At 38.9% G+C, this 19,595-nt stretch overlaps 1 protein-coding gene across 9 annotated transcripts in view; it reads left to right on the top strand.

Annotated features, from left to right (window-relative positions):
* Positions 1 to 19,595, top strand: part of GULP1 (GULP PTB domain containing engulfment adaptor 1) — a 273,935-nt gene that overhangs the window by 233,749 nt on the left and 20,591 nt on the right. For 7 of the 9 annotated variants that reach the window (XR_007378712.1, XR_007378707.1, XR_007378706.1 and 4 more), the window contains one exon: positions 9,164 to 9,257. The exons of 1 other annotated variant lie outside the window; for it this stretch is intronic. The gene's annotated coding sequence lies outside the window, so the exon portion shown is untranslated. Of the gene's footprint in view, positions 1 to 9,163; positions 9,258 to 9,400; positions 9,518 to 19,595 lie in introns of those variants that run through there. One more of the 9 variants, XR_007378705.1, reaches the window with a different exon arrangement.

The raw sequence follows: 19,595 nt of genomic DNA, 5'->3' as shown, positions 1-19,595 counted from the left end.
TTGACCAATCTGGTGGCCTTCTATGATGGAGTGACGGCATCAGTGGACAAGGGAAAGGCGACCGATGTCATTTACCTGGGCTTGAACAAGGCCTTTGACACGGTCCCCCACCACATCCTTATCTCCAAATTGGAGGGATGTGGATTTGATGGGTGGACCACTTGATAAGAAACTGGTTGAAAGGCCACAGACAGAGGGTGGTCATCAATGGCTCTATGTCCAGGTGGAGGCTGATAATGAGCAGTGTTCCCCAGGGGTCTGTCTTGGGACTGGTGCTCTTTAACATCTTTCTCAATGACAGAATCGAATGCACCCTCAGCAGGGTTGTTGACGACACAAAGCTGAGTGGTCAACACAGTTGAAGGAAGGGATGCCATTCAGAATGACCTTGAGAAGCTAGAAAGGTGGGCCTGGGTGAACCTGATGAGGTTCAACACGGCCAAGTGCAAAGTTTTGCACTTGGGCTGGAGGAATCCCAGGCGTCCATAGAAACTGGAAGAAGTGGTCCTTGAGAGCAGCCCTGCGGAGAAGGACCTGGGGGTCTTGATAGATGAAAAACAACACGAGCCAGCAGTGTGCTCCTGCAGCTCAGAAGGTAAATGGTGTCCTGGGCTCCATCAAAAGAGGGATGGCCAGCAGGGACAGGGAGGTGATTGTCCCTCTCTACTCTGCTGTTGTGATGCCCCATCTGGAGTACTGCGTCCAAGTGTGGAGACTCCAGTGCAAAAAAGACAGGGAGCTGTTGGAGAGGGTCCAGAGGGGGGCCACTAGGATGATCAGAGGACTGGATCACCTCCCCTATGAGGACAGGCTGAGGGAGCTGGGCTTGTTCAGCCTGGAGAAAAGAAGGCTGCGGGGTGACCTCATTGCAGCCTTTCAATACTGAAAGGGTGCCTACAGAGGGAAAGGGAATCAACTGTTGGAAAGGGTTGATAACTGCAGGACAAAGGGAAATGGATTGAAGTTGAGGGAGGGGAGATTTAGGTTGGATGTCAGGGGGAGTTCTTTACAGGGAGAGTGGTGAAACAGGCTGCCCAGAGAGGTTGTGGATGCCCCGTCTGTGGAAGTGTTAAAGGCCAGACTTGTTGGGGCCCTGGGCAGCCTGGTTTAACATTAAATGGGGAGATTGGTGGCCCTGCCTATGGCGGGGGATTGGAGATTCATCATCCTTGAGGTCTCTTCCAATCCTGGCCATTCCGTGATTCTGTGATTAACCAAAAAAAAAATAGTTTCTAGCATTCCATACAAATCAAGTATCTGCATATTCTTTTCTCCCCAGATGTATTTTACTACTTGGAGTCCTGAATACGTAAATCATTGAGTTTTGCTCCCACTGGAGAGGCAGGGAGCTGATACTAAGGAATATATCCTTCAAATTCTTCCAACACAGTATAAAGGCTTTTTGTCTTTGATGCCCTTGTAAGTCTAGGACCATTCTGCAAAAGTCTGATCAACAGTGAATGGCCTCTTCTATCAAATTCTAAATTCTTTTGGATGAGTGCTGAGGTAACATCCTCAAATGGCTGAATGTAGCTGTTTCAAAATCATCACTTGAAAGTATTTTCTACTTCAATATCACCTGTTCTTAACCTGCATTTTTTGACTCCTGTTTTTATCATTTGTGTGGTTGCAATTAGTGTTTTCAATTCCCAGTCCTAATGTATTTCCAAAATGGGAAACTAGTAACAAATAACTGCGTTAAAACCAGCATTTCTTCAGAGTTTCTGGAATAGGAATAGTTTCTGTATAGGAATTCATATATATTTTTGCTTAAAAAAAAAAAGTTTTCATAATTGTTTTGTTGCTGTTGTTTTTTAAACATTGCACTAACTGAAACATGGGATCTCTTTAGGGGTGTAGTGATCAGTGGGAAGGTGGTAGTGGCATTGTTTATCACTTGATGCTATCATCTACTGAAGCGGATGGATGGGGTGTTTACAGGGGAATGTGAAAATTGAAGTAGATTTATCTTAGAGCGTTCACTTTTCGTCTTCCTTTCTCAACTCCAGAATTAGTAAACTCGCACTTCAAACATCAGCACTGTTTTGAAGAAGCCATGTTTATCACATATTATTGCTTTGGAAGTTTTTAAGGATTTGTAGAGTTGAATGTAGAGTTCATCAATGTTCATATTGTATATTTCTAGTACTGAAACATTCTTACAAGTGAAGCTACAAGCACACAATTGTTTCTTTTAGTTTATTTTCAATAGCTATAAAATTATAGGATCCAAAAATCTACACAAATTAATTGTAACTGATGACACTTTGAAGTTAGGATTGAATAGATTTTAGACTATTTATGCTGGAAGCTGCCTATCATGTCATAAAATAAATCTGTTTATTTTATTTAGTCACAAGTAATAAGGGAGGTACAGTAAACGTCATATCTCTGATAATCAAAAATATGAGCTGGGTGTTGATTAAAATCTGAAGTGCATGCCCCTAATTTAAAATGTGAGAGAAATCTTAAGTCATTTTAAGATAAATAATTAAACTGGCGAGAGTTTGTATAACCAGCACATGCTTATATGTAACACCTCCCAGAAAAGTAATAATAATTGTAATGAATGTACTTACTTAACTTTAGGCAGTACGAACTAAAAGTGGTTGCCAGAATACATGCTATTTATAAATTTTTCTTAGGGAGACATAGGTAATCTATGGGCAAAGAGAATGAAACATGCGCATCTTTTCCTGCACCCTTCAAATATTGTGTATTCACAGGATAGATAAACGCTTTGGGATGACAACTACTCTGCAAAAGACAGTTGTTCTAACATGTATTGTACTGAATGCAAATATGCTGAGGCCAGGCCTATGGCATGGTGTGGTTTTGTGCTTAGTCTTTCTCAGATTAAGTTCAGGTCAGATTTGGATTTTGGAGATGGTGAATGGAAGGTATGGTTTGATTTCAGTTTACTATCATGCTGGGTCTTCATGCTGGATGTACCACACGTAGGTCACCTCCTCTGCTAGGGTTTCCTTAGAAAGCAAAGCATCTGCTGCCCAGACAACCGTTTTGTTCACTCTACTCAGTTTACTGTTCTGCAGAAGCATTGTCTTTTAACGTCAAGCAAACTATGGCTTTGGCCAACATAGCAAGCAGCAATAAACTACAGATTAATTGAAGTGTGTTGAAATAGCAACCTTACCTTCAAGCTTTTACTGTATCTAAAGTGAAGTCAATGTTCTGGTAATAATTATTCATAGTGAAAGGTTACAGAGGCTATAAACATCTGAAATCATACATCAGGGTTTTGCTGTGAAAGTATGCCAACTATTCCTGTGGACTTGCAACAGAGCTGAAGACACAGTGGGTTAAATGGATGTAAGACCTGCATTTTCCAAAGTACTGTTTTAATTGATAACATAAAAATAACCAAGAATGACCATCTCTTGTCCCCAAGACGTGGCAGCCTGAACAGGAAAAGCCAATATTCCCCATAGGATTCAACCTGGAGATTCATGTTACAAAGCTTCAATGCTAGAGAGAGAAACTAAGTCTGGAGTTCTTTTTGTCTCTTCTGTGTACTTTCAGCGTTTTTAGATAGATAATTTTCAGTGCTGAAAAGTAAATATTAAGGGAAACATAATTAGGATTTGGTGAAAGAAATGAACATTGCTTGGTGAGGTGGAATATGTTTGAAAGACATGTATCTGATCATTGGTGTTTGTAAGAGTTCCTATGCGTGGATGCTGAACCAATGAAATCTCACAGTGTGCTTGCAATGAATTTTCATGAAAGAGCATCAATAATAAAGAATAGATTTTTATTTCTGACCAAAATAGTAAAGATATGCGAAATCAGGTGCTTAGTGTGAACAATGTGAAACTGTTAACTGCCAGACTATTGTTAGTGTTTCAGATAGACAGTAACGAGTGATGTGAGGAGACGAGGTACATTCCTCATACTTTGTTTACAAGCATGAGGAGCTTTCATGGAGATGGAATACAAAAATGAGAATAGTTAAAAAAAAAAAAAAAGAATTTTAGGAATGCTACGAGAGAAAAATGAATGTTAATGGGTTCATCTTGGATATTCTGCAGAAGTTCCGTGGGGCTGAGAGAGGCTATCTGCAGTGAGAGGGGAAGATAGCTAGTAATAGTATGAGGCTGAGAGCAAAGCCAGTGAGAAGCACGTGGAGGCTGAAGAATATGCACACTTTGCAGATCGAGGGGTAGAGAGATGACTTCACAAATCCATCAAAATTATTATCCTAGAAACAGGGAAATAGTATGACGTGTTTTTTGTTTGTCAAAACTATTCATTTGTTGAGAAGGTGAGTGTGGCTAACTGGAAATACTGGAAGCTCGTATGAAAAAAAGCTGGGAGGAAAAGGAAGTGAAGTCACAGAGACTAAAAGAGGAGAAGAACCAAGTGGTAACTAAGGTCAGTGGCAAAGCTCTTGCTAAAATCCCTGGGGCCAGCTCAGACTTGGGGACAGAAAAGTAAGGAGCAGCAGGCAAATTGCAAGGTTGCCTATAAGGAGAGAACAGCTAGGTACAGCAGGAGAGTGCCACATGTCTTAAGCAATGAATCAGCAGTAGCAGTTTGTTTTCCATCTCTGAAGAGAGAAGTTTGTTTACTTGGCTCAAACCGTGCTACAGAAAGCTTTTGTGCAGTCAAGATTTCTATTAAAATCTTTTAATAAGCTTTCAGCCTCTTCAATATGAATTTCTTAACCAATGTATATACTGTTGATGTTTTCTTTTGAAGTTGCTACACAACTGCTCAAATAACATCTGTGGTATAAAATTAAAAATCCATACGCAATTTCTGTCCCTGTTCCCACGTGTATTTCAAATAGCAAACTGTTATTACTATTATCAGTTGGACGTTTTTAAAACCACATTATTCTTTCATAGTCAGGAAAATATTTTAGTGACTAACTGTGGTTCTCTTTACTAAGGAATGCCTCATTTGTTCTGTCAGATAGTCCCTTTCTGGCAATGAAAGGGGCTGTAAATGCTTCCATATCCCAGATGGGTACGTGGCTGGTTTTTATGTTTTCCAGTTACTCTTTGGATAATTCAGCTTGTTGTTTCACACTTTCCCATTTGATGTAATGGGTTTGTCTGCATTTTGGTAACTGTGTTGTGGGTTTATTAATGAAGTAAACACAGTCTTAAAGCAGTTCTTGAAAGCACCTTATAATTATGCCTGTGACTGTCAGGCTTGTATTGTGCAAACAAAAGATAAAACAGGGATAACAGAAGAACTGTATAGGGGAAATATGTGATTTCAGTTTGGGCAGGTTTGAGTTGTTTGATTCTCTTGGATTTTTGCAGTATGGATGTTGTGGTGTTCTCTCTGAAACTGAAATTGTGTATTTATATTTGAATTCTCAGCTACAGGAATCTGCTGCGAGTTCCTCAGTGTGTTGTCGTAGAGCTTGTTTTATGCTTGATGTAAGACATAAATCTTGCCTGGGCTTCTATGCTGTCAGTGTTTAGCAGCAACTGAAAAGATTTGTGAGATACTAATTTCTTATTCTCCTTCCTCTTCTAATTTGTGCCGGCAGCAACTTTTACTCCTGTTAAGGTTCTGCACATAGAACTGTCCTTTTTTTTCTTTTTTTTCTTTTTTTTTTTTTTCTTGAATAGGCTTAAAATACCCTGTGATATTATCAAGTCTGCTATGTCATCGTTCTCTTTTTTTCTTCTGAGACCATTTTACACATTCCCCAGCAGCATGGTCTTGACTCATCCAATGCTTGAAAGTATTAATTAAAAACAAAACTAGGGGGTAAAATGTTTGTGTTCTCTAAGAAGAAAAAATTGTCATTATATTTCTGTTTTGCTTAAGCCACAATTTGCGTTCCTACAGAAATACAAAATAGAATTTCTGCCTGTTTCTTCACTGGAGCAGAAGTTGGATGTGAGTTTTCAGATGTTGACTGCATTCAGCTCTGCCTCTGCTCCTGTGTTTGACAGTAAGCATTTGTGTCAGTGGATTGTACCCAGTTCTCCAGCTCATGAAGGCATAATCATGACATTAAGAGAGGATCAGTCCAGCTGTGGTGAAAACAGTCTGAAGATTTTTTACCTGAGGTGAACATTGATTTCTCCACTCTGGAAATTATCAGTGCAAATAGTGAACCAATAGACTAGTGGCCAATTCTAGACTTAAACGCTGCTGATAATTTTTATTAAAAGCAAGGTAATTTTTATTTTTTCCTCCAGTACTTTCACATAACTAAGAGTGGTCATCGTTTGAAGATTAATGCTATTTCACTGCATTTATGACTGTATTTATGGCAGGCACAAGGAACAATGGTGTCCTCGGGGATCATGGAACACAGTACCTTGCAGGAGATGCTCATGGTGACACTAGTTTAATTGACCAACTCTTATCCTGACAAGATGCTCACCAATAGATTACTTGGTCCCATTTTAAATCAGATTCCTCTTCTCAGAGGAACATTTTGTGAACCTCTTGGTTCAAATCATTGCGGATTTGTCAAATCAGAAAAATACTTCTTAGAGGCCTTAGGATTTCTGCCCCCCAAGATTTAAGTGTAGGTATTCTAGTAGAGCACTACTTAGGACAGTGCCTCAAAATATTGCAAAGGATCTGCTGTCGAGATTCTCACAGTTAGCACAGTGCAGTGTCTTTCCTTCCTTATGGGAGAGTACATGGTGTACAGTATCTCTGCCCTGACGGTGATCTTTTATGATTACACTGGTATCTCCTGATTCAGCTGTACTTGAGTTCTCCCTCTTGGGAGCTATTCAGAGATGAATCACTACTAGGAATGAAAGCAGCTGTATTTTGTACATCAGATTCAAGAAAATTGGCAGTGGCTTTCATCAAGAATGTAAAAAGAGAAACACCTAAATTGTCATTATCGATTGAGATTCAAATTATTTAGTACAGTTTTATGGAGAAGGTTATGTTGACACTTAAAATATGCTGTGTAGTCAGATGAAGTGATATTGTTGTTTTGGTTTTTTTTTTTTTAATAAGTCATTAAGTGAACAGAGAACCATCAAAACCTCTTAATATAGCTCTTACTTGAAGGCTAAATCAAATTCTCCTTCCTTGTGGAATGACTCTGTGTCAAAAACCTTTCTCCTTTATGTACATAGAAAATATTTTATTGCTACATCTGGCCTGGGTAGACAAAGTGATCTTCAAGTCTCTTGTTTACCTACCTTCAAAATCAATAGTACAGTTACGTAAATCTCATCTGTAGGATCCTTTCAAAAGTTGTCTGAAAATAGCATTTTCTAAAAGGGAAAAAGTGAAGCTTGCTGGAGCAATTTATGTCAAAAAATCCAAACAGATTTTTCCTTACGCATCAGCCAAAGACCAGGAAAACAAATAATAAAGATTGCATTTACATAAAACTTTTCAAAAGATTACATATACCAGGGTCACTTAAAATTGTGCTTAAATTTAGGAGTTTCTAAGCATGGCAAATCTAATCCCAGTCTCTGTAGAGAACATAGTAATAAAATGTAGTTTAAAAAAAAAAAAAAGTGCTCTTTGAAATGCAAAAGCTCAGTTTAGAGAGAGAAGGTAGAAGTCAGAAGTGAGAAAGGAAGAAGAAAAAATATGTGAAGTGGGATAAAAGAAGATTCCACCTTATCCTGTGTGTTATCCACTTGGCCACCATGGTGATCAAACAATACTATCTGTCCATACTTTTTCACTCCATGGATAGATAAAGTTTTTGTTTTCTGTTAATGCCTGAGATAAAATCTTTGTACTTATGCATCTGGAGCATGTCCACACCTGCATTACATCTGGGTCCAAAAAAGGAAGGCTGTTTGTACATAGCTGGTTGCTATGTACAAATAGAGTTTGCCTGACAAGATTTGTGCATTTCTAAACAGATCTTATAAAAGCTGAATGTGTGAATTTTTATCCTAGCGAGGGAAGTTATCTGGAACCAATGTTTTGTAGGTATCAGCCAAACTGAGGACTATTTTCCTTCTCCTCAGTTGCAGCAAGAGATGAAGTCTCAAGCCAACCGTGGCATAGTATTCCAGAGTTTTTTGGATTAAAAAATGTGTGCTGTGACCCTGACAGGGTCATCCTGCAGCTGATAAACAAGCCATTGCTAAGAACAGCTGGTAGGCTGAGTGAGGATTTCCATCACTCGACTTTAAGTAGGTGCTCTTTTAGGTCTTGTTAATTTAAATAAGTCTTAGTCATGCAGACTGCAAGACTTCCCTCTCCAAAAACAGCTCGCAGTGCAGACTGCTTTGTAGTTCCCAGAGATCCACCAGCAAAGCGCTTCTCCCTGGAATTGTTGTCCAGAGTCTGCAGAATGTGGAGGTGTTGGTTTAGTCCCAACAAGCGGTGCCAGTTTGTTCAGTGTGTTCTGTGTAGAAATGGCAGTTGAAATGTCTGTGGTGGTGGCAGCATAATGTTTCTGAAGTTTAAGAATGAGCACTCCTGGATCTGCGTTTGTATTGCTTCCACTTTTTCTGTTTTAACTCTCATCCTCCAAGAATACAAATGGAAGAGCAAAAACAAATTTGATACGGCATTGAGTCACCAAAGTAACCTCCTATCAGTATCTGCTTGAATGTTTTGATAAGTGTGCTGAGTGCTTAGACTACTATATTTCACAATAAAGAGCATTATTCTGCTGTTCCTGTAGAACTTTGTAATTCCTTGATTTAGCCTACGGTTGTATTTGATTTGCAGTGAAAACCTGTAGTTCCAAGAGCAGAATTCATGTCTCTAGTGCAAGCTAGCACAGTGCCAAGCAGAATGAGGCTCTGTCATTTACGCAGAGTACTGAGTGGTGTGGAGAGTCAGGAAAGCACAGTGAGGCCTATTAGAGGTTTTCCGAAACATACCTTGGAATATGGTTGTAGCATGGAATCCTTTGACTGCTCATACAGATGGTTCCTTTTTCTGTCCACTCATGTTGTTAAATTATGGTCATCTGTTAATTGGAAGCTCCCTTTAGAGGACTAAAAAGGCCAGCCACAGGGGGAACAGACTTGAAAGATCTAACTGACCTTATAAAGTGATCTGCTTTCAGTTTTGCATGTAATGTAATATGGCTGGAACAGTAATAACAATGGGAAACAGTGAAATAGCTTAATCTGGGTTTTGTTTGGTCTGCTTTTAAATTCCTTTATAAAATGTTTTTTTGAAGTCTCCATCCTTCTTTCTAACTATCCCTAAAATAGTTTTGCAGCAATGAGGTGAGCAACCTGAGGAGAAAGCGGTGTAGGAGCTTCTAGAAGACCCACTGTTTCTGGGGAACAGGACCCATTTTAAGCAAGGTACAGATCACCTCGGGGAATGAGAAACACATGGCTTGGATTTTACTGAAGACTAACCAAAGTATGATGCAGTACAGATTATCATTTACACTGTTGTTTATGTTTTTGGGCTGAGTCCCAGGCAGGTATTTACTAATATTTATATTTAGGATCAGAGATATCTAGGCTGACCTTCTGCTCCAAGTGAGTTCTCAAGCCCAGTTCCCTCAGCCTTTCAGGACAAGTTTACCAACGTCGTTCCAGAATGAAGATCCCCAAAGTTGGCAGCACTTTAAATGTGGTCTGATAAGTGTTGCATGAAGGTGAATAGTCTCTGCCCTTGATCTGCTGTCTGTACTAATGTTGATACAGCCATCAACCAGTTGTCTAGCCTATTTATGTCTGTCATTCTGTTGTTCACAGTAACAGCTTTGCTTTTGAGCACATCAGCATCCCCTCAGTTTGCACTAAAAAAAGTGCAGGTTAAAGTATGTCAGGGCTCTCATTTTTAACATGTGATGTGAGACTTGATGTATTGCCATGCAGCCAGGAAAACTGAGAATCCTAAATTTTCAGAAGTTGCAAGCAAACATTGCCAAGTAATTTGTGAGTAAAGGCTTCATGAATGACAACCAACAAACTTCTCTTACTAGTATTTCTAATGTATGGGTGACTTTATGAACAGTCAGAACAATGGAAATTTTCAAACTTTCTGATTCAAATGTCTCGGTGTTATTTCACATATTCTCCCAAACAGTTTCAAGGTTGCTGCAAATAATACAGCATTTTGGTTATCTCTTTTGTTGAAATATATCTCCGTGGGAAAATCAAGACAAGTTAAAAATAGAGATGAGATGGGAATGGGAATCTTAACTTTGTGGCTGTGATTCTGCACCAAGAGATTAGGGTAGAATTTAGCCCAAGTTCTGTGGGGCTTTAGCCTGTGCGTGGGTCGTCCTTGCTCTGATGTTAATTCCAGGATGCTCTGCACTGCCTCTGCAAAAGTGGTCCATGGGCAAATCTACTGAAGAGGAACATATGGCTCTAATCACCTCAGAAAGGGATGAGGAAAAAGATCTTCACTTAGAGACTTTATCAGAAATAACAGCTTAATGCCTGTGGTTTTGATATTCTGTGTGGGTACAATATTTTACAGGCATTATATGTACTGTAAAGGAGATGCTAACTCATGGCCTGAAGTAGTGACTGAGCACCTGCTGGGAAGGCAGGAACAACCCACAAAAGCTATGGTGTAAGCAATGCGCCTGAGTGACAGAAAGGGCTGGAGCCAGGATCCACCCCTTCTCAGACCTCAATTAAGGGCTGGCAGTGGAGATGGGGGTATCTCTGTGGAGATCTCTTCTTCCAGGAGGTCTTCCAAAGATTAGTAGTTCTTTCTTCCTTTGTTTCTGTGTCCATGGCTGCTGTGTTTGCGCTTATTCTCATTTGCTGCAGCCTAGGATTGTGCCACCCTACTACTATTACTGTACTTCTCATCATATTATAGCATCACAGCATTACACCTACTTTAAAAAATAAAAGAAACACAAACTATGTGTTACAGTCAAGAGCATTTGAATTTGGAGAAGGTCACAAATTAAATGTGTAGCAGAAAGTAAGACTACAAAATGAGTGATAAACTGTAACAGCGTGAGAGTTGTGTGAATATTTGGAAGGACAGTCTGTGATTCTATGACAGTAAATTCTAGTGCATGAAGCACTAGTAATACATGTTACTGCAGTAAATACGTAGGTCTCTCTGAAAGTAATGCCTCCTGTTTATTTCTATAGAAGATGCATTAGATACGAAGAGCATGGTAACACACTTCTCTAGATCAAATTCTCAGCTTCTTTTTTGAGAGCCAATAGCACTAGCTGTGCATTTTTGCCAGTGATGAACAATAACATGCATGCTGTCCTTGTTTTTGAAAAAAAAAAATCTGCATGGCTATCCGCAGTGTGACTTGTTTTACATGTTGCCGTTGCCACTACTGAAAGGGACACACAGCCTCACTGTGCTCACATCCGCTGCTTGGTGCTCATAAACACTCAGCAAGCATTAATGATTTCAGTAGGTGGTGGTTTTTGTGCATGAAGGTGTGTAATGCCAGCCCTTTGGTTCATATGCACTTCTGTGTCAGAACCCATTTTAACAGACTGCCCCTTTGCTGCCGTCTGTTGCATTGCAGCAAAGCGTAATAGAGTGCTGGTAGGAAGGTTCAACCTCTACTGCTGTACCACCGATTTCTGCCTCTGACATAGTAAGACCAGGTGATAAAACTCTTGGTGCAGCCCTTGTATGTTCATAAAGGGTAATAATGTGTTGTATACAAACATTTCATAGTTATGTCGGGTATGTATGGGCTGCGTTATCTACCCACGTCTTAAATGTAAGAAATCTGCTTGATTTCTTTTTGAATAAAATACTAAGATTTACAATATTAATATTTGCTTATTGATCTTGTAAAAAGCAATCATTACAAGATGAATCAGTTGAAGTCCAGAATGTTATTAATTGTGCCAGCGTTTGTAAAGACAAAATCCAGAAAAAAGTCCATTTCTTAAGCAGTTTGACCTTCAGGAGGTTGATGGGTGGTCCATCCTGTAAAAGAGGTCTTAAAATTTGCTTTGGCACCTGAAGTGATCAGTTAGTTTGAAATATCTTAGCCATACAGCACTGACTGACATGTTTGCTCTTGATCTTGACAAGAAAAATCCTATGCTATATCCAGTGTACTCTTGATGAAATATTTTGAAAATGCAAGTAGTATCTGTTTTGGATCAGTAGATTTGACTTGCAGAATTACTTACTGTGCTCCCTCATTAGTTTACTGCTACATCAGAGTATTAGAATTTCATCCACGCCCATCTATATTATCAGTGTACAATGTAGATGGAGCTAGAGGGCTTGTTTCTTATATACCCCTACCACAAGCATGTGAATGACCCCATTCTTGTGACAAACCAGCCTGCAGATGTATGCTACTGTACTACGGGAATGGGTTGATCATTATTTTTTTTTTTTTTTTAGCTGTCACTAGGGAATTTAAGTGCTTCAAAAACTTTGCTTTGTCAGAAATTTTCTGTACAATGGTAGTCAACATGAATAAATAGTATATACAGTTCTAAGTAAACACTTGTTATAAGAAATTATTTTTTTTAGCATGCTTGAGTCTGTTGCTTTCCAAACTGTTCTGTATGTTTAGTGTAGATTGTCTTAATACTTCTCAATCATCTTTCATCTGTTTCCTGTTAGCTGCATAAAATACCTCATTCTTTGGGAACGTGCCTGAGCATCAAGTGAAGTCTGATGATTTACAAGCTAATTATTCTTATCAATGCTTTGTGTGATTGAGGACAGGAAAGTTGTATTTTCACTGCTCTGTTTGGTATTTTGTTTCCCACTGAGCAGGTATCTTCTAATTTGAATTTGATGATCTTCTAGTTCATTTCTTTGTCCCTTTTCCCTCCCACTGTATTCAAAACCTTTCTCTCTGTGACACTTATAGTGTGACCTCATCAAGGTGATGAAAGTTCAGACCTCATTAATTTCATTTTCTAATGGATTTTCTCTTCCCATCACCAAAAATAAGTAAATAAATAAGGTTTTAATTAAGACAGTCCTTAGCCGAAATAACTTTGCTTGACCCATTTATGTCTTTTCTGAGTCATCTTCCTGGCTTCAGAACCTTGGGTAGACATTATTTTAGAAGTAGAAACAAAGGGTATTTCAAAACCCATTATTAAAACAGTTTTTCTGTAGGAAACATACAAAGCTGGAGATGCAGTTAGGTTGTTTTCCCCCCCCCCCCCCCCCCCGGTGTACTGTTCAATGAAAGCTCATTCTGACTAAGACAGAAAACTGTGGCTAAACAACATTAGTGGATGAGTCACTTAAAGAGAACTGGAAAGAAAAGAAAGGAAGAAAAAAGTCTGCTGCTTGATAAGAACCAGAATACTTCCAGATGGTCTCAGTAAATCTTTCCATACTTGCTGAGGAATGATGGACAAAAACATCCAGAGCAGTGGTTACATTTTCAGTAGTTCTTGTTTTCTTGATAGAATAAGAGCTTTCAAGAACATGAGAGTTCTCATCAGGTTTCTGCATAGATAAAGATCAGTGAGGTCAAGCTGAGCAGCATATTGCTTCCACAGATGCTGAAACTTACTAACATCTTAATAATGATTGCAAAGCGTTATTATGAGGAATGAAGAGTTTGATGGGAGGCTTCTCTAGTACGAGTAACTGAAAATACAGGAGAGAGGCTTTACAGTGTCCAGCGTAGTCCAGAGCTTCGGTAACAGAAGATGCATCCTCCATCCTTAGAAGGGCAGATTGAGTCTCTGGGATTTGCCTAATGATTGTTACTTCCATAACTACATGCAAGCTATCGTGTTTCAAGTGTTTGTGTATTGGGCATGTTTTTGGTGGATTTTTCACAAGAAAAGATATGTTGGGATGGGTTCTGTAAGATATCAATTCTTTTTGTTCCCTAGCTGAGAAGTGCTAAAGTTTTTTGTTTGTTTCAAGAAAAAGTACGACCTTCTTCTCTTGCATCATTTTTGGAAGTGACAACTATTTTATCTCACAGTCTTGCTTTCTTTTGCCTTGATTCTGCATCAGAGCAAGACACAGTTGTCCTGGATTATTTTAACATCAGGAGCTAGAGGTGTGGGAAGCTCCAGAAATGGATGTATGTGAGGATGCACTTTGTACAAATGTGATAAAGGTGATGCTAAGATCGTGATGACCGTGTTTGAAAGATAATGCTATACCAGTATGGATGTGAGTGTGCTTGTTTTCAAATAGCATCAACATTATAAATATATTGCACTTCCTAATGTCTCTTTCCTATCTACTTTTTAAAACTTCTCGAGAAATACCCTTGGATTGAGAATCGATGATGTTTAAATATTATGCAGTGAGATGCTTGGAGAAATGAGGGGAACAGTTCTTGGTGAAATGTTCTTTGATATCCAGACCGTGGAATGGTATAGGTTTTCTGCTATGTATGAAAGCCCATGTATATAGTGCTAATTCATGTAGACTAGGGCTTCTGAGAGCTGCCAGTTAACACCTGAAACTGACAAACAAGACTGACTGAGTCGTAGCTCTGCATGATCAGTGGGCACTGTGGTAGCAGTGCATCATTCACCACTTTGTAATCACCCACTGAGATTCAGCATAAGGAGATGCGAACTGGAATGCATTTTCAGATAGCAGTAACTGTAGGCAGCACAATTTCCTCTCAGGAGCTGCTGTGTAAACACAAGTGCAAGTGTAATCACCTTTGAAGTAGGTGTCAGGTTGACAGGTTTGGGCATGGAGTTCTTGGCTGAAATGTTACTGTAGATTGGTGTGAAAATAAACAACTGAGTGTGGGCCAGCATGAAGAAAAACTGCTGGAATCAGGTCTTTGAATTGACTCTAGCGAGGCTGCGAGCCAGAAAGTGATACTGCAAGACAACACCTTAGCTAATCAGAAGAAAGAAACAAAAACAAGCACTGACTGACTAGGGAATGTATGGATACAAGCACAGTTGCCTAAGCTTAGATAAGCAAAAAACATTGAACTTCTAACTTCGTGTCACACTTCAGTTTCTCCAGTTTCGTCCACCTGCTTTGTCCTGCCATGCACACTAGAAGATGGCCTCGTTCAGCTTTTCACAGAATGTGGGCAGAGCAGGGCCCTGAGAGACCCCACAGGAGAATTGCAGTGAATTGCTGACTCTCTCCGGCTTGGTCTCCTGACCAGAGTGCAGACAGGGACTGGGAGCGATGAGGTTGAATTTGTTTCCCTGTAACCGTGATCAACCTGCTAGTGTTCTTCAGTGGTCTGTGCTGTTGGCTTTGAAAAGATCTGCACAGTTACAATGTGCTTTGCAGGGAAAGAAATTATGATTTTTTTTTTTTCTTTGGATACGGTCAGGCTTTTTGATCCTGAGGTGCAAAGCATGGTTGACATGGACTGAGATAAGAAAAAGAAATAGTTCCAGACAGCCCTTAGTAGCTTCGATGTTTCCTTCATCTCTGTGTAAAGAGCACTACAAAGGGGGAATGGATGTTGAATTGCTTTTTAAATACGTTTATAGCATGTCTGTATGTAGTCTGGAGTTACATGGGGGGGGGGTGGAATCTTTATGCATCAGATGATGAGGTTTCCAGCAACAGTAATGAGAACTATGTCAATTAAAAATGACCATCTACTTACTGCAACGAAGTTGCACAACAGAGAACTTTCTTTACTTACAGTTTCATTTCCAGATTGCTTTTGTGCATGTTTTGAAGTAAAAATCTGTGAGTTCTTGTTTGTTTCCTTAGAAATATCATTGAATTGCTATGCTTCTTGTAAGGCAGCTTGTCAAATGCAAGAAATGTGGGCTAGAATCTTAAACTTCGCAATGTCAGCCAAAAATTACTTTAAGTTCTCTTCTACTTCCTTATGTGTAAGTGCATGCTATGGGAGTGTTGTGAGCATTAATAATCATTTATTTGATGTTAGGATAAGGTATTAAAAAAGTACAGAAATCGGATTGTCATTTGTAGCCTTTTAAAGCACAGGTTTGGGTTGTCTTTGAGAAGGTGGAAATAGTCATTAGTGCAGGAAACATCATCTTCTGAGGTATTTGAAGAATGAAAATGTAGAAAATAGTGCTGAAAATAATCCAGTCCTGGACTTGGCTACTTACAGTACTCCATCAATATCTGCTCCTTGGTTGAGAAAACATGCTTGTTGTGTCCACTGCCTGCTTGTAATACATTCCAACCAGGAAGCCTGAGAAGCAGAAATGTAGACTTTAGACATCTCCTAAAAAGAACGATGCAGTGTCATTAACGTTAATTCAGGCTGCAAATAACACAAGAAGCTTAACACTTGCTTCATGTTCTTTCCAAAAAGCCTTTTGCAATACTTTATAAGTGGTAGAAGCACTATTTATGGGACACGAGACATATTACATTAAAAATGTATAAATTAAAAAATATGAGTAACTTAAACCAAGGCAGCTGACTTGTGACAGAAGTAGATATGGACTACCCTTCAGGATCTGTTCACATTCAGGATAGATGAGGGTTTGCTGACAGTCTGTTGACTGCATGCAAAAGGCGAGTTGTTGTTTTTTGGGTGGTTTTTTTTTTTTTTTTTTATAATCTAGGTCAATCTGACTGCTTTCTGCTGTGGTTTTGCTCTCATCCCTGTTTCCAAGATGGCCCCTCCTTTGAGTTTTCTCACAAACTAGTTCAATCTTTTACCACATCAAGAATGGCTTGCATGTGGTCAGCTGGAAGGCAGAAGGGCCACATAGTCTTGAGCAGAACTACTAGCAGAAGAGATGGATACAGGTGCCTGTAGACTTAAGCTTCTGTACATGTCTGTGTCACTCAGTGTAGCCCTTTGGTTTCATCAGATATTATTAAAAGGGCATGTCTTTGTTTCCGTGTCTTCCAGGTTTCACAGCTGCTCTCTACAATGTATGAGTTATGGAAAGCACTGAGGAGGGGAGACAGATACAGAGGACAGGAGAGTAGTATGAAAAACAGTAAATACTGCTAAAATGACAATCTATATGAGAGATCTGTCATGCAGTTTCATTGGAAGACTGGGTGTAAGAATGGAGGATGAGTTGGAAGGAAAGTTGCAGGTTTAAACGTAACAGTGTTAAAAAAAAATCTTTAAAAGTGGTCAGAAAAATGATCAGCAACATGAATATTTGAAGGCTGATCAAACTTCTATAAAAGGGTAGTCAAGCTTCTACAAAAATGAAAGTTATGATACATTGACCTGAAGGGAAAGCAAATGGGAAATTGGCAGAAAATAACCATTTCAAAGAAAACATGCATCTGAAAATGATTCTTGATGGACAACTGGGGGAGTTATTGTGTAAAAGTGAGTCAGAAGTTCTATTTATTTGGAACCCATGAAAGGACAAAGAATGTAAATGTGTTGGGACTGTGTCTTGTGTGCAGAAATTCGTGTTCCTATCCTTCCGTATCTGGAAACAGCTTAGGTGTTCACCTTGCTCCTACTGGCAGCTCCTTTAATCTAACAGAGAGTAAATTGTTAGCGCTGATGGTTATTACAGCCATCTTCTCAAAACTAGCCTAACTAACCTGCACGTTAGTCAGCACTCTGGTACAATTCTGCTGAAGCCAGAAGCAGATGGAATTGTTTTGTGATGAGCTCAATTAAAATAACAGCTGAAGAAATTTGAAATATTTCCAAAGTAGCCTTCTTACACACGTTTACATTAGCATGGTCCATATGTCGTATATACTTAAGCAGCCATGCAAATATGGAAGAAAGAAAATTAGATGGTTACAACCCTGGTCTTCCTTTACGTGCTGTGCTATGTGATTTTGAAATCCAGGGCTTCGCTCTCTCTGGTAGGCGTATCTTTGCAGCTGTGAGGTTTGGGATATACAGCAATCTTCTGATGCTCACAGCTGCAAACTGCTACCTGAGGGGAGGAAAAGCATAAATGGTAAAAGAAAGTTATTGCAACAAGGATAGAGCATTACATTTTTCATCAGGGTACTATAAGATATAATAAAGTTGTCCGGAGTGTAAATGGTCTACAACAGACCTGGGGGAAGAGTGGATCAAAACAGTCATTTTTATGCAAAGGAAGCACAGAGCCTCAGAAAAACCAGAGGCCAATCCTTGTCCTTTTAATTGCAAAAGTTCATGCAAATGCAGCCAGTTATGCTTAGGAAGTAATTTAAGAAGAAATAAACTGAAAACCCAGCCAACTACTGATTTGCTTGTGTCACATAAATGTTTACAAGTGCAAAAAGCAGCCTTCTTTTTATGCAAGCACAAACCTAAAATGACAAAGATCTACATGTTCTAAAGGACAGTTCTGTTTTTTTTATCCTATCTGTTATGATTTCCATTGCTCTGAATAATCTTGTATAAAATTGTAGATTGATGCTCACTTCCAGGAGATAAGTTGAAATTTGGAGAAAGAAACAAAACCGAAAAAAAACCCATGCACATGTGGATATATCAGCATTACACATTTAAGTCTGATTTTTTTTATTAATTATTATTTTACTCTGGATTTTTTTATTTCTATTTTAGAAACCAAGGAGTGTTTATTTTTAAACTGCTATAAAAATATTTCAGTTCTAAAATAGGCAGAGTAAAACAAGACTGACTGGGAATACTTCGTTAATGCAATCGAGCATTCTTATTTTTATGCTGTTCTACGGGCTGTTCCACAACTGCTGTAGAGGAGCTTGTGTATGCCCGATAATCTGTGTTAATATTAGCCATAGAAATCTACTTCACTTGAAAGGTTCCTTTGCAAAATATTAGTCCCATGAGTATTAGTTCTTCCTGTGAAAGAAGAAATCCTTGGAACTATTTTGAAGGCGTAGTTACGTACAGCAAATGTGTTGAAATACCATCTGTTCTGGATGTGATAATCCAGTCTGAAAATTCGCCTTTCTAAAAGGCCAAAGCAGGAAGCAGGTGATATAGAGAGAATATACCAGAGGCCATGGCTGGAACTAAGTGATCTGCAGTGTCCATTCCAACCTAAACCATTCTGTGAGAGTGAGGCGTGGATTTAGCAGTGTCTTATGCAGATAAGGAAATGCTGTCCTTCTAGATGCAAAGTCTATCTGCAATATAAATGTTTCTCTTCCGATGGGGACTGTCTTTTTCTTTCTTGCATTTAGCATTATTGCTTCTGTGGGCCGCTAATTTTTTGATAGAAATTTCATCGTTCTTTTCCATCAAGAAATGGGCTTTTTTGAAAAGGAGTTTATTACAAGGAATTTATTTTCCTCTGAAATCTAATTAATCTTCTGAACAGCTGAACTGCTTTTTGTAAAAAGCTCAGCTTTTAGACTGTATTGTACTCTCTTGAGGTCAGTGAAATTAACAGGCCAGTGACAATTGACTCCACTTAAGTTTCCATTCCCCTCTGTGAGTGAATTGTGGGATAAAATTAGCTTTTGAGAATCTTATCGGTGTTTGCATTTTATCTTAGTAAAGTTTGAAGACTGTTGAGAATGTTTAACAAAACAAATTAAAAACTACAGTTTTACATTATAGTAACTTCTTGGATTTGTTGAGCGAAACAAAAGTGTGTGAGGAAACTGAGGAGTCAATTCTCATCAAAATGTTTCTCTGAATATAAAGTGGAGTATTTGCAGGTTGCATCCTAGCCTGTGAAAATCTATGCTAATTTTTTTTTTTTAATTTGAAAGGATAGCACATGTGGTGTGTTGGGTTTTTTTTTTTTTTTCAGAGTTTTTGGGTGTTATTGAGGCTGGACTTCCTACTTACGGCCTTTTTTCTGAGTGTCTCATTTTTTTGAAGTCTTAAAATTAAGGTCTAAATGGAGATAGGTTAGGTA

The sequence above is a fragment of the Lagopus muta genome, chromosome 8 (assembly GCF_023343835.1).
Source record: "Lagopus muta isolate bLagMut1 chromosome 8, bLagMut1 primary, whole genome shotgun sequence".
Lineage (NCBI taxonomy): Eukaryota > Metazoa > Chordata > Aves > Galliformes > Phasianidae > Lagopus > Lagopus muta.
Note: the sequence above shows the minus strand (reverse complement) of the source record. Positions and strands in the feature narration are given on the sequence as shown.